The following is a 15,696-nucleotide window of genomic DNA, read 5'->3' on the forward strand; positions in this document are numbered from 1 at the left end:
GTGCCATTGAAATTTTGTTGTTGACATCAATCTTATTTCAGCGAAGTATTTTTTGTGGTGACCGATAACTATTTATCATTGATTTACCAAATAGATTTAAGGTAAGGAAACAACAATCATTCATAAAAAGCCAGTGTTTGTATTTAGTTTCACAAATCACACTTTGAAAGGATGCAAACATTCTATTTTGTTTAGAAGGAAGAAGAAAAAAGCATATATACTCCATGTAAAGGTAAAAGATGGAGAATTATGCAAAGGTGGAAGGTGCAACATGTAACATAGGTGTATACACATAAACGAGAGAAGTACAATGATGAAGTGAAGAGAAGAAGAGGGCGGGAGGGGACGAAACGATAATGAATGGAAAATCATATAGAAGTTGTTGTTTACACTTTAGCGTGGCATGGGGAAAAGAAAACGAGTTTCAAAGGTGACGAACAACTGAAGTAGTAGACATTCTTTCAATATCCTAGAGGAGTACGGAAAATGCAAAGCCATAGTTGACTTCCTCTTAATTGATTAGCATAAAATTCAAATGATCAACACCATTGAAGCTATATTTTTTCACAGACAGTGTGAAGAGGAAAGGACAACATGAAACCCTTACACGAATCTCATGGATAGCATGAGGATCACTAGAGAGTATGAATAATTCTTTTGCTTGGACACCCAGGAGTTCAGTTGCAGCATCATCAAAGGTAGCAACATTTTCCAGTAGGCTTTTGTGGTCATGCATTTCAAATTTAAGCACATAACGATACTAACATTCTGGGAAGTCCCCACCACATTTTGTGTAGTGCCACATTGCATTTGAGCAGTTAACAAACTTTTTCATGCATTTAATGCCATCAGATGAGAGAGGGCATGCAAGGAAGTATAAATATTGCATGTCAATAGAGGTGATGGTTCCACGAATAGAGAACCATGTTTCTTTTCCGGCGGGATGTGATTCTATGAGGTCGACAATTGTACGTTGTGGGTGGTGGCGCTTGGAAGACCCCAAGAATTTTCTACTTAATGATGGTGAAGAGGCCAAGTGGCCTTTTTTATCAAACCATGACTAGAGTTTCTCAGTCTCTGGAATGTCGGGATCTAGCACGAGGCTGGTGGTCGAGATAGTCCCGATAGTTCTTCCATTAAATTCGGCTATGCGGCCGCCTTTGATTGCAAGCACGGTCGAAGCACCAGAAGAGGCAAGTTCAAAAAGTTGCTTGCCTACAGTGTCACAATGCTCCCCCCATAGGGTGATGTCGATACTATACCCAGACATGTCTTCCAAGCTGAGATTTTTTCTAGGTGTTTCAGAGCCATCTCTTCGACGAATGGTGGAAGTTTGAGAAGTGGACCTGACAATGCCAATGATGTCGACAATTGAGTTGAGGTTTGTAGATCTGATTTCATATATATATTTAAAATGGAAATGGTGGAAAGGAGTTGTTGGAACATCATCTAAGGAAGGTTCAACAGTGGAAGTTGGAGAGAGTGAGACTTCCCATTTTCTATTGAGATGGTTGTAACTTGTGTTTGCTAGTTTCACTTTTCCATTTGAAACCATGTAAATCTGGCCAATTTGGACAAGGTCATGCAAGGAATCTGCCAGATCACCGAAGGAAGAGAGATAGATTACATCATTTGCAGAATCAATGAGGTAAAATCCAAAGACCTTTCCGGAGGCTCGAGCATTGTGGTACGAGTGAACGACTGTTTTTCTAAGGACCCTACCCTGGATCAACCATTGTTTACGGTAGGGGCTTAGCGCCATGAATGGAATGGAAAAAGGAAAATAAAAGGAAAACTGAGTTGATGATGAAGGATAATCTTGTGTTGAAGGAGTAGTATATGAGGCAGGGCCGTGTGACGTTGAAGAGCCTAGTTGGTATGTGGACGGTTGTACAATTTGAAGAAGGTTCGGGTCCCCAATCAAAGATGCATGACGTTCAAGAAATTCGAGTTCAATAACCTAAAGAGTCCTGAAAATAAGGAAAGAAAGAGAAAAGAAACATGACATTAGTTGGAGTGACAGTGGCATAGAGAGGGAAGGAACAAAAAAACATGATGGATATGGTGAAGAGTGAACATACGCATAGTTTTGCAAAAAAGTGCAAGTGACTTCTTTGAGAATGACAACTGACCCCAACTTGAGGGCACCAGAGACAACATGGCCATTGTAAGTAGACGGAAGAAAAGTTCTATGCTAAGAGGTACCATCAGAGAGGGAAATTCGGTAGCATTGGGATGTTGTCTTTGTGGAAGCAAGAAGGGTGAGTTCAACTATTTGGAGCGATGGTTGGATCCCTATAGAGCCAACCAACAACAAAGTGATGGCATTCGTTGTCAAGGTAACTTCCATGATGAGGAGCAAAGGAGGTGTTCTGAAAGGTGAAAGCACGTGAAATGCTATCAACATTGGAAAAGAAATGGAAATAAAGCAGCAAGCACAAATGAAAGAAGAACGAATCACAATCTAGATTGCTGCCAATAATGAAAGGTAACGGAGAAGAAAATTTGAAATTTATAAGCATAGAAAGTTGGCTCTCTATATAATATGCTTTAGAAACTCTACAGGGGGGTGTTTTGCATGTCCTGACAATGTAGATATTATTTTAAGCTATATATGCAGTATGAAAACATTGATACTTGCCATTTCAGTGTACAAGGCAATATGGTTTTATGAATGAAATTTCGGGATAGTTATCCGACTGAAGGAAGCAGCACGACCTGCAACCCAATAGTAAGAGAAATAGCAAGAGACCAACAATAGCAGAGAAACAACAATAGAAACTGCAACTCGAAAAAGCAGCAAAATAGTGCGAGGTGAACATGCTAAATAGAGCACACAGCCATCTACCAAGTAAGCAGAGGGAGCAATAAATGAGAGTCAGGATACATCAAAGAGATCGTGGGGCTACCAATGATAGAGACAATGCGAGAGATGCTTGTCCGAGCGAGAGTAAAGTGAGAATAAATGCACATAGTCAGATCATTAATTATATTATTGAATAGAAGAGGCCTTGACGGCAAGATGTGTGGATAGGTTTGAAACCTTAATCAAAAGAAAATGTGGCATATTGATTAAGTATATACGGGAGTTGCTAGGATTTGAAACTTCAACACGAGAAGAATCCTTTTGGAAATATTTGAAGCCAAAAGTCCAATCCAGCATTTCAATGTGGTTCTTTTCAATAAACGCATATCATAAAGTGGCCATGGAATAATACATATCAACTTTGTGCGATCAAGAAAAAAGAGAAAATAAACAGAGATAGCCAGTCCATTAATTAGATTAATGATTGGAATATTCATCGAGACCAAGATGTGTGTATAGTTTTTAAGTTGGAATAGTTAAACAATGCAGAATAATGATTAAACATAAATCATAATTTTCACGTATTGAAACCTTAACATCAGAATAAATATTTTGGAAATATCTGAAAACAAAAGTTTGATTAATCCTATTAATGTGGTTCTACATAAGGGCATAAAACATACAATCTTCGTACGAGGGAGAATAAAATGATAGTCAATGCACATGGTCGATTAGTTACACTTAATTAATGAATAAAATAGATAGAAAAAGCAAGATACATGCATAAACAATGGATCTTATTGGAGCTCATATTGCAAAAGTTGCGATAAGGGGCGGATGCAATTTTACATTTAAGTTTGATATGATAAAACAACTGGATCTGCATATTCTCCGATATAACTCTAGCGGAATCGCTTTTCCATTAAATTAATTTTTATTACTATATCGGGTCTCGAACCAAATCAGCAATCTGAGTGAGTGCTATCTAAGTCTTATTGTTTAATTGATTAAGCCTTCATTTATTTTTTTAACAGAGATAAGTGTTTCGACCAGTGTGTTGCCAATTGTTGTACTACTCAACAACCCCCATTATAGTTAATGGTAGAACTAATAAATAATGGGGACCCTTTTAAAAAATTTAAGGATAAAACCCAAAAAATCCAATAAAACAAGGTAATCTTAGCTCTATTGTTTCAAAATCTTAATTAAGTCAAGAGATTCCCCTTATCGGAACAAAAATATCAGAGCTTAAGCTTTAAACATTGGCTTTTACTGTAAAAAAATCTCATCGGAAGTATAATATTGGAGCTTTCCAACATGTCCCGTTAACAAAAAACTCTGATTAAAATATGTACCGATTAGGTTTCCTAAGTCCTAAAGCCTTAAAATAATAAAGCGCTCTGTTTTATGTATAAGAACAAAGATATGATCCCATAAGGCTACCATGTAGCATATCGGGGTTTCCATATCAGTGTTTTTATATTGATCACAGTGTCAAATCCTTTGATCCTCCAATCTCCGATATACCTTCTCACTATTTTCTCTGATACGCGACCCCGCTAGTACTCCGACCCTCCGATATTTGTCTCACCACCGACCTCCGATCTTTGATATACTACCCACTTCTATATCACAATTGTTATATCGGGATTTTTCTTATCGGCAGTTATCCTTTCAAATCGCCGATATGAAAACGTTGATTTGAAACATTTGATAATTCTCCCCGCCTATAATTCTAAACTTATATGTGCTATAAGTCTATCGGAGGTCAATGATATCACAATATTTAATGGTGTGACAATGAATTTTCATCGATAAAGTTTTCTGATATGCTGACACATAATGTGACCCGTGTGAATTCATGCTTTATCAATAAATGGACAAATGTGGAGAATTAATGTTTTTCGATAGAATAAACGCCTTCATTATTACTAATGATTTCTTGAGATTTCACTCATAAAAGTCTTGGATTATTGTGTAATCAGTTATTTTCTAAGTGATTCACTCTGAATGTTAGTTACTCCTCACTCTTGTGATATATAACATAATCCAAAGTCTGAGCATATAATATATAACCCAAAGTCCTTAGCACACATTCATATGTTAATATATCTCAAAGTCCCAACCTTATTATAACCCAAAGTTCATATTACAAAGCAAAGCTAATGTTTTATAATGTGTGTATAATATATATTGGGGAAATATGGATATTGAATGTTTTCATGGTTCGCTCTTATAAAAACTTACGATATGGCTTCAGGCCCAAAGTTCTGATATGCCCCACTTTTTTTTCATGTTCCACCTCTAAAGTGCCCCATCAGAACTTTTGCAATATAGTCACTCCAGTCCCAGACACAATATAATAATCAACTGCAGTCTATAAATTATCGCGTCCAGATGGATCACAAATTTTCAAAGGTATTCCACTCCAAAAGCTCTAATCTTCGATTGCAATATCCTTCCAACCTTTCATCTCCGATTGTGATATTTCATTCACCTTTGATATGCCATCCTATCGATATTGCGATATTCCAGCGTGTTACTTCGTCGATTACCGATTTGATCCAGACCTGATGTGGTATTAATTTCTATCTAATCAAAATTTTTCATCCGTCCATATCGCATATTTTGTGATGTGCGGCCATTTGAAATCGCCTTGTGATTCAGTTATTAAAAATAGGTCAATGCAATATCGCGTCCACTTGATATATGATTTGAATTAGAATATTAGTTTGCAGTGCTAAGATATTCCTCAAATTGTAAACAGATTGCTTTCATTATGCTTAAGGATTCATCAATTTTTGCAAGTGAAATGAAGAGTTTTTATGTTAATTTTATGAGAAATTTAACATAAATCAAAAACTGAAGAACAATACAAACATATATAGAACTTCATCAAAAACACATTACAACAAGCACATGATAAAGGAGTTCACCCCTCCCAGGCTATGTCTCCTTGGTCCAGCTTCCAATGTCTTGGGCCTCTCTATTATGCTCAAAAGTGTACAAATATGTGTTTACAATGCTCAAATGCTTATGAAACCTACTTCAATCAATTCAGAATGTCCAAAAATGGTTATCTAGCCTTTTTTTTCATCCAATTTGGTGAAAAACTAAAGAAGTTATGCCTTCCCTTTTTTTCCCATTATTCGCTCCACAAATTGCTCCACATCCGACAGGATCCCACAATTTCAATCCAAAAAACTTCTAACCAAGCAAGAATTTTTCCGCACAATGGGCCATAATCCGTTGACTCCGACTATCCATTGCAAATCTCAATCCACGGAGTCCTGCAGGCTTATGGTCTGTGAACAAGGTCGGCAATGTGTGTTTGTGACACGGCGAACCCGACAGACCATTAAATTGTAGCCTATTGTCAAACTGCATCTGAGGAACCTATCGCATTTCACAATCGACGGAGAACTAATGGGCAATCATAAAGTGATATTCTGTCTTTTTCGAAGTTTGATTGCGATCTGTGATCCATCGCATCGCAACTCCGGGGTCGATCCCTTAATGCATTTCCGCCTGTGTTTTGCGAAGTATGAATTTGATCTGTGATCCATCGCATCGCAACCCTTCCCTGCTTAGGGCCGATTCTTTAACACCTCTCTGTTGCAATGTGCGATATGCGATTATCGCATCACAACCCTGATCTTGTCAGGGGCCGATTCTATAACACCTCCCTTCGTCGATGTGCGATTTGCGAAATGCAGGGACCAATGGCAGCCTGCCACTTGGCGCCTCCCGATTCGCTGATGGAACCTGCCACGTCATCCAATCCTGCCATGTGAGCAAGTCAAACCTGAACTTTGACTTGCTCTAACTTCTGCATACGAGCTCGGATTTGAGTGTCGTTCACACCATTGGAATCAGAATGACAAGCTCTTCGATCTGAAGCTAAGTTTAACAAGATTCTGACACTTTGATTTTTGAGCCTAATTTTGAGCACCTGATCACTCCTCCCCACTGGAAGCCTTTTGGACCCCAAAAGGATCACTTTCAATTGTTCAGCAGGTGAGGGTATAGTTCCCTCACCTTTCCAATCTCAATCCATTGATCACTGAATTGGAACTTGTGATCTCCACGATTCTTGTCGTGCCTTTCTGTGTACTTGCCTTTAACCTTTTCAAGTTGTTCTTGCACTGTTTGATGTACCATTTGGAGTCATTCAATGAACTCTTTGGCCTTTTCCATGTTACTATCAGTATAAACATCCCTCTTACCAAAATGATACAATACATTATGATGCAAATGGTAAACAAATTCCTCCACTTGATTCCTTTAACTCAAGCTTGAATATACATCTTGAAAGTATGCATTTCTTTTAACATAACTTTCATGTAAAACAAAATTATGCTTGAGGAAAGTGGTTATACAAACTATAGGCCTATAAAGTATGTCAAAAAACTTGTCGCCTATACCTTTCTTATACCTTTTGACCGAGTGGAATAGAAGAAAACCCATCCAATGGAAGTTCCTTTGCCTCTGCAACTTAAACACTTTATCATTGAAAATTTCTGAATGAAAAGAAATGGGCTTACCACATTGCAAAAATATTGCGCCCATGGCATAGTCACATACAACAACCTAAAGCTTAAATGACTATCTCAAGTCTAGAAAAGCAAGTACTGGAGTTGTACTGATCTTTTGTTTTAAAGCATCAAATTCCTCTTGTTGTTTGCCTCCCCACTAGAAGACCTTTTTCACAACTACCAACGAATGCAAATGAATTACAATAGAAGAAAAATTAACAAAATCTCTCCTCCAACATTGGGTTGTTCCCAAAAAGCCTCTTATCGAAATGACTATCTTGAGCCTACCTTCGTAAATTGCAAGCAGAGAAAAGGCATCTGCGGCTTCACAGGGATGCATGATTCTTTCACCTGTGTCTGCAGGAATGGAGTCAATACCACCATAGAGTGTTACGACATCAATCTTGGAGAGGACTAGCTTCAACTCACCTTCTCCACGTCCTACGCAGACTGTCAAAATGCCTTTGGGAACCTGAACACACTTGGAAGAACCAATTTCATGGCTCAAGTACATCAAAGAAGTTTTATCCAACATATACTTTGACATCATCAGAAACAAATGTTATTGACATACGACATCAAGTATTTTTTCTCACACATGGCATGTTCATAATGAAATTTTCTGAAAATTAAAATTTCATCCAAATATACTATCCTATATAAAAATGGCTTCAACACATATTTGTTCACATGCGTAAAAGTAGTAGGAGCATGACAAAGACCGAAAATCATAACAATCCATTCAAACAAACCTTTCTTGGTTTTAAATGTCGTCTTCCATATATCTCCTTCAACAACTCTACTTTGATGAAAACGACTTCTTGAATCCCATTCAGCAAATATTTACCATTCTTCTTGGGCGCCAAAACAAGAGGTGCACCACACGATAAAGGAGTAGGCTCAATGATCCTTTTATTCAACAATCCCTGGATTTGCGTCTTAATTTATGCGCTTTCCATCACTGACATTCTATACATTCCAATGTTAGGAAGAAGACACTTTTGCTGCAACTGTAACTCAAGTTGTATTCCCCTCTTGGGAAGTAATCCCTTTGATTCCTGAAAATTTTCTTCAGATTGGTTAACATCGTCAACCAAATCAGTTTTCAAATTCGAATTACAACCATCAAATGCTTCAACATCAATATCATTCTCGGGTTTGATCATGAGAAGCACAAGATTCATGCTCGAATTCACTAGTCTTTTCATCTGACCTGCATTAACAATCAAAAGATTTGTTTTTTTGTTGTGAGATCTCACAATATATTCTACTCCATTTTGGAATATGTGATATTTGTTTTCATGTCGATGGAAAATATATTTCCTGTCATAAAGGTATGGACTTCCCAAAACGATGTCACAGATATCTAATGACACAACATCCAGCTCCACTTCATCTATAAATTTTGCAGTGATTGCGAATTTCAGTTTACACTTTCTCGTAACCTGCAATTTCACATTGTCACACACCCATCCAAGTGGATACGGTTTATGATGTGGAACGGTTTCCAAATTTAAACTTTTGACAATGTTTTCTGAGATAAGATTGGCTTGAGAGTCGCTATCAAAAAACGTATCAATCTTGTTATGTTTTGAGATCACCCTTATGTGAAATAGTTCTATTCTCCTCTTTTCATTTGGAGTTTCATTTTGCAAGCCTAAAGAACTAGTGCTGGAAATGGATTCCTTTCCTTGAAACCCCATGGTTGTGATTTTTGTTTCATCACCCGATTCGGATCCCAAATCCTCTTCTTGAGTGATTGTAGTTGTCTTTTCTTTTCCTTTGTTGTTGAATTTCTTTGGTTTCATTTCGGGATGAAGCTTCCAACAGTGAGCTTCATCGTGACCCTCTCTGGAACAATGTTTACAAATTGTTTTCTCTCCTTCCTTTTTAATGGATGCATTTTTCTTTCCCTTGAAACCCTTTTCTTTCTCTTTACCCTTAAACAGATTTTTACTACCTTCTTTTGGGGTGTTTTTCCCTCTTGCCTCAAGATGAGTGGCTTGCACACACACATCATCTAGATTACTAGGATTAAACATTAAGATAGTATACCTAAGGTAACTGTGTAAACCCCCTATGTATTTCAGCAAAGTGTCCTGTGATTGCAAATCTACACCTAACATCAAAGACCTTTTTCTGAATTCTTGGGTGTAATCTTGCACATTTTGACCTTTAATCTGTCTAAAGTTTTGCCAATTCATGATGGCTTTCTGCATATAAGCTAGAGGGTAGAATTGTCTTTCGATTGCAACAATGAAATCATTGCAAGAAATTGAGATCTTACCGTGTTTTTTAATCTCCTCTTGGGTCTTTCATTCCCACCATACTAGTGTTGCACCCTCCATTCTCAAGGAAGCTAACTGAATCTTTATGTCATCCTCTTAAAGGTTTTGAATCCTGCAATATACCTCCAACTGATGAATCCAATTATCAAGCTTCTCTGCATTCACTTCACCATTATACATGGGCAACTCGAATTTAACATCAAGTTTTAAAAAGGGTGATTTATCAGTTCCTTTTGAAGAATGATGATGAGTATGAGTAAGGGTTCTGTTAGTGGAAGACTGTAAATATTCTTGTGAAGAAGAAGATGAAGAAGATGGTGGAGAGGGTGGAGGTTTGTCTCCATTCCCATTACCTCCTTTTCCATTACCTCCTCTTGAAGAGCCTTCTCCTTTGGGAGGTTTGGAACTTTCTCCTTGCAACCTGGTATTCCTCTCTTCATAGAGGACCTTCACCATCTTTTTCATATCAAAGAAAGCCTTTCTAAAGGTCTTCTCATCTTCTGTCGTGTTTGTAGGTTCTCCTTCATGAGAAATGATCTCTGGAGTCTTAACTGCAACTTGAGGCTGAACTGGTGTTGGAGATTGCGGCAACCTTTCTCTCCTTCCCCTTGACCCAAATTCAGGGCTTCCAACTAGATTTCCTTCACCTTTTTGAGTTTTAACCTTGTAAGCATGACATAAACTTACAAACAATTAAATCCTTCTTTCACAAAGAAAACCTAGTTCTTTGATACCATATTGATCTGATTTAGAATTTTAGTTTGTAGTGCTAAGATCTTCCTCATATTATAAACAAAATGATTTCATTGTGCTTAAGGATTCATCAATTTTTGCAAGTGAAATGGAGAGTTTTTATATTAATTTTATGAGCAATTTAACACAAATCATAAACTAAACAATAGTATAAACATATACAGAACATCATCAAAAACACATTACAACAAGCACATTATAAAGCAGTTCACCCCTCCTGGGCTACGTCTCCTTGGTCCAGCTTCCAATGGCTTGGGCCTCTCTATTATGCTCAAAAGTGTAAAAATATGTGTTTACAATGTTCAAATTCTTTTGAAACCTGCTCCAATCAGTTCAGAATGTCAAAAAATGGCTATCTAGCCTCTTTTTTCATCTATTTTGGTGAAAAACGGAAGAAGTTATGACTTCCCCTTGTTTCCCCATTATTCACGCCAAAAATTGCTCCACATCCGATAAGAACTCACAATTTCGCTCCAAAAATCTGCTAACCAAGCGATAATTTTGCCGCGTGACGGGCCATAATCCATCAGCACCAACTTTCCATCACAAATCGCAATCAACGGAGCCCTGCAGGGTTATGGTCTGTGAACAACGTGAACAATGTGCGATTGCAATACGATGGACCCGACAGAACATTAAACTGCAACCTATAGTCGCATCACATCCGAGGAACCTATCGCATTTCACAACCGGCGGAGAAATGGCGAGAATTCATAAAACGAGACTCTGTCTTTTGCAAAGTGCTATTGCGATCTGCATTCCATCGCATCGCAACTCTGGGGCTGATCCCTTAATTCCTTTCCACCTGTTTTTTTCGAAGTGTGATTGCAATCTTCAATCCATCGCATCACAACCCTTCCTTGCTTGGGGCTGATTCTTTAACACCTCTCTGGTGCGATGTGTGATATGCGATTATCGCATCGCAACCCTGATCTTGCCAGGGGCTGATTCTGTAACACCTCCCTTCGCCGGTGTGCGATTTGTGAAATGTGGGGACCAATGGAGGCCTACCACTTGGCGCCTCCCGGTTTGTTGATGGAATGGCCACGTCATCCAATCCTACCATGTGAGCAAGTCAAACTTGAACTTTGACTTGCTCTAACTTCTGCATACAAGCTTAGATTTGAGTGTCGTTTGCACCGTTGGAATAAGAATCACGAACTCTTTGATTTGAAGCTAAGTTTAACAAGATTCTGACAAATTTATTTTTTATCACCTGATCAATATCACATATCAGCTTTTTTCACTTGCATCTAGTGTTAAAAGCTTTGATTTTGATTTCTCCAATACCACTCAGCTCCTAACACTTGTCCATTCGAGGGGGGCGCTGTGTATATAATTGTTAACATGATTATTATTTTTTTCATTCGTTTTGTTTTAATAAAAGTCTATTGGCTGTTATAGTTTCCGCCATTTCTAAATGGAAAATCTCTCATTGGTTTTGTCTGTTGTAATAGAGAGCTATGGATCAAGGCCAAAATTTTAACTAATTCAGTCTACCATCAATACGATTAATCCAGTAGGGGTTAAATTCATTCCATGATTATTTCAGTTTCAAACAAACTCGAGCCAGTGAGATTATTCTCATCAAAAAACTGATTTTTGCAATTCATTGCACCCGTTTCCATCGCATCCTTCCCACTATCGCATTCATACTATAATCATTCTATTTTTTGAGGGTTTCTGGGGAAACTATTTCTGTCTTGATCAACAGCACCTCAAGCTTAAAGAATTTCACAAAGGAAAACATCCCCCGGCAATGAACGAAAAACCCTAGCAGCGTAAGGCTAAGTCAATGGTCACAACCTTCAGCCATATGGAGAAAAAAATGCAGGAAGGGGTTAAAAGCGCAAGGGGCCAATGATATTGTCATTATGGGCTGCTGGCACTTTCTGTTGGTCATGTCTTCATCAATGGATCTATCTCCACTCTAATCTTAGAGAATGCCCCATCTACAAAGGAGAGGTCAGGGATATGGCCATCACTCCCATTTATGGCAGAGGCAATGTCAACACAGAAGGGAAATGTTGTTCGCATCAGATGGACGAGTCGGAAACTACCTTGAACTGTCATATCCTCAATCTCTGACACTTCCGAAAAGGAGAAATGATCAGTCACACTGCAAAGCACCATCGATAAAGGTTGATTCAATAAGCACCATTGAAATAGTATATTCTTTTTAGTCTGATGAATCTGCTACAATGTCGTGAGGAAGAACCTCACCATAAAAAGCCTATCGGCTTAATTATTAGCTTAAATTCTTAAAAAATTCTTTATGATGGTTCTAATTGAGATACCCTTAAGGATTTGGGTGAAGAATTAGCTAGGTTAAGGGAAACTTTTTTCGAGTCCTTGTTGCAGCTCATCGTGGTCACAAATGTTTATATTCAAGTATAGATTCAAAATCCCTATATTACTCATCTTATTTTCTGACAATAGGGTTTTAGGATTTAAGTTTTTTTTTCCTTTATATCTTTGGTTTTCTGGTAATTTATTCTTGCCAAAACAATATCCCTATTTAGGTGTTGAATGGAATTACAGACCCCATTTCATAGTTATTACTATTAAGCTAATATTTGAATTACAAAACCCAATTATATATTTTTTTAAATGGGGTTCTTTGTAAATACCCCACCTTACCCTCGATGAAGTGTTCATTTGTTAATCCAACTTCTCAGGTACAGTTAGAGAAATGGGATGATGATATTTTTTTTACTTTACTTTGATTCCTAAAGGCTCGCTTTGAATGTCTTCCTCGTATTTATTTCAGTGAGACATTCCACTAATACCAGTTTTGTCCAATTTGGACTCCAAACTGAAGTTACATTATATTAAAGTTTTATTAAATTAAAATTCATCCTCCTTCTCTTTTCTGCCATGTGGTTCCAACATGGCATAGTACCCTACTATTGCTAGATAGAGGATCTCGAGAATACTAAGGTAACCTACCCATCTAGCATATCCCATGTGGCATTCCATTCTATCCACGCAATTATAGTTCTACTCATATATATATATATAATGAACTTCACCGTAATGTTGATGCCCAACTATATAACCACGAATTATCCCATGGACATTTATTTATGCGGGCATTGTATGTAACATATATATTATATATTTACACCGAAGGCATTTTTCACTGCAGGCTTGGGGTGAGAAAACACTGTTCACCCTAGCCAATCCCCTTTCTTTGATTTTTTCGTCCTTGGAACAGTTAAAATCTTACACATGGAAAAGTCGCGAGCGAGGTGATAAAATTTGGTTCAAAACATTGTAGGGATCGATGTACATATAGGTTCAATCATCATTTGAAGAAGGTATTTACGTCACTGAGAGGGTCTGCAACTTGACATAGTTTGGTGTAATTACTTGTAATTGCTTCCACTCCTCGTTGCAGGAAGGATGCAAGCGTCGATTGTTCACCGGCCCTCGCTAGAGTTTCTCAACACAAAACCCCCACTGAACTATGTGGCGGGGCTGGGCCGAGGGGCCACGGTGTTCACCACGTGGTCTGATATTGGGGTTGTAAGGCCCACGCTAGACTGGTCTGCCACCACCATAGGTGGCGTGATAGTAGGCAAAGGGCGAGGCAAGGTTGGTGCCAGTGCCATGGGTGCCAAAGAGGAGGAAGAACTAGACGAAGAGAAGGTATATGATGAGAACCAGAAGTTTGATGAATTTGAGGGTAACAATGTGGATTTGTTTTCCTTTTCTGAATATGATGAGGATGACAAGGAAGTCGATATTTTCTGGGAGAGAATTGATTAAATAATGGACTCTCGCGGCAAGGACTGGCGAGAGGCAAGGTTGAAACATAGGAGATTGAGAAGTACAAAGCCTCAAACCTGAAAATTACATAGCAGTTTGCAGATCTTAAGAGGAAATTGTATACGCTCTCCATCGAGGAGTGGGACATCATACTAGAGATTGGGGATTATTCACTTCGATAAAAAAAAAAAAAATGAGGTTTGAGAGTTTGTTCCCATTCGAATACATTGTTGGAGAATTCCAGGCAAGAGAAGGAGCATGTCAGTGCAATGGATTCCAACAACAGGGCTACAAGTGGCATAGATATACCGTGGGCATAGACATTGGTGACTCATCTCATGACTGTTGGAGAGGGGAGACAGACTGTGTTGTCTTTGAAGCTCAATAGGCTCTCTAATTTAGTTTCAAGATTGACCATCGTAGATCTTAATGGGTATCTGATTGATCTCAAGAGTATGAAGATTACCAGTGTTGGAAGTTAAAAAGGCCAGATTGTTGCTCAAGTTGGTTACTCATACTAACCTGAAGCATCCTCCTGGTTGGATTGCAATGATGAGGATAAAGGAGGTTGTAGGGAAGATACAGGATGCATGACATTTGATTAAAAAGGTTGTGAAGAATTCCCAAAGAATGAATATGTATGGTTGGAGGCTTGCAAATTGGTGAGTCCGGATGAAGCCAAAGCTGTCATTGCGCGTGGTGTAAAGGTGATCCCCAATTTGGTGAAGTTGTGGATGTAAGCTTCAAAGATCAAAGAAGATGGTGCAAACAAGAGTCAAGTGTTGAGGAAGGGGCTGAAGCATATTCCTGACTCTATGAGGCTTTGGAAGGCTATGGTGGAGTTGGAAAATGAGGAGGATGCTCAGATTTTGCTTCACAGGGCAATGAAGTGTTGTCCACTACATGTTTCCTATGAACTCGTTAGAGTGCATAGAGATGACTTGTAAACTACGGTTGATCCGAAAATAGCAGAATTGACTATTTGCTCAATTTCACCAAATATTAACTAAGGTTTCTTTTATGTGAATGAATGAGATAAATTGATTTTTAAGTTCCTTTAAACATAAACTTGAAATCTGAAAAATAAGCATGAATAGCATAAATAAGCAAACACAAGATATTTTATGGCGGAGTTCATCCCTCATGGACTACATCTCCGGGTTTGCTTCCAAGTGGGCATCCATTGTATTAAAAATGTTCATAAGTCTCTTTACATCAAATTTTTCCATTCTGGACTTTGCACACATGAATCAATGGCTACTGTCAAATGATAGGCCTCTACCTCAGCTCTCCAATGCAAATCTCAGATCTCAAAAAGGCCCAATATTGGCCAAGTTATTCCTTAAAAGGTATTTACAGGCACATAATAACATGAATTTTGCAGACTCTCCTTTCAACTCCCCTGCGCTCTGGTGCAATGGAAATTCTTTTATAAGGCCCACGGGAGGTCCTGGGGTCAAACCCGCGGGCCTCCTGGGATTGGCTTTGCATTCAATGCAATTACAATAATACATATGGTTTCACATATTAAAACTCCACACAA

The 15,696-nt window shown here is 38.3% G+C and overlaps 1 pseudogene; it reads left to right on the top strand.

Annotated features, from left to right (window-relative positions):
• The window catches only part of LOC149155020 (protein STABILIZED1 pseudogene), a 107,623-nt pseudogene extending 92,523 nt beyond the window's left edge, over positions 1-15,100 (top strand).
• The last annotated feature ends 596 nt before the right edge of the window (positions 15,101-15,696 follow it).

The sequence above is a fragment of the Pinus tabuliformis genome, chromosome 9 (genome assembly GCF_031772625.1).
Source record: "Pinus tabuliformis cultivar Carrire ecotype Pingquan chromosome 9, CPIR1, whole genome shotgun sequence".
Lineage (NCBI taxonomy): Eukaryota > Viridiplantae > Streptophyta > Pinopsida > Pinales > Pinaceae > Pinus > Pinus tabuliformis.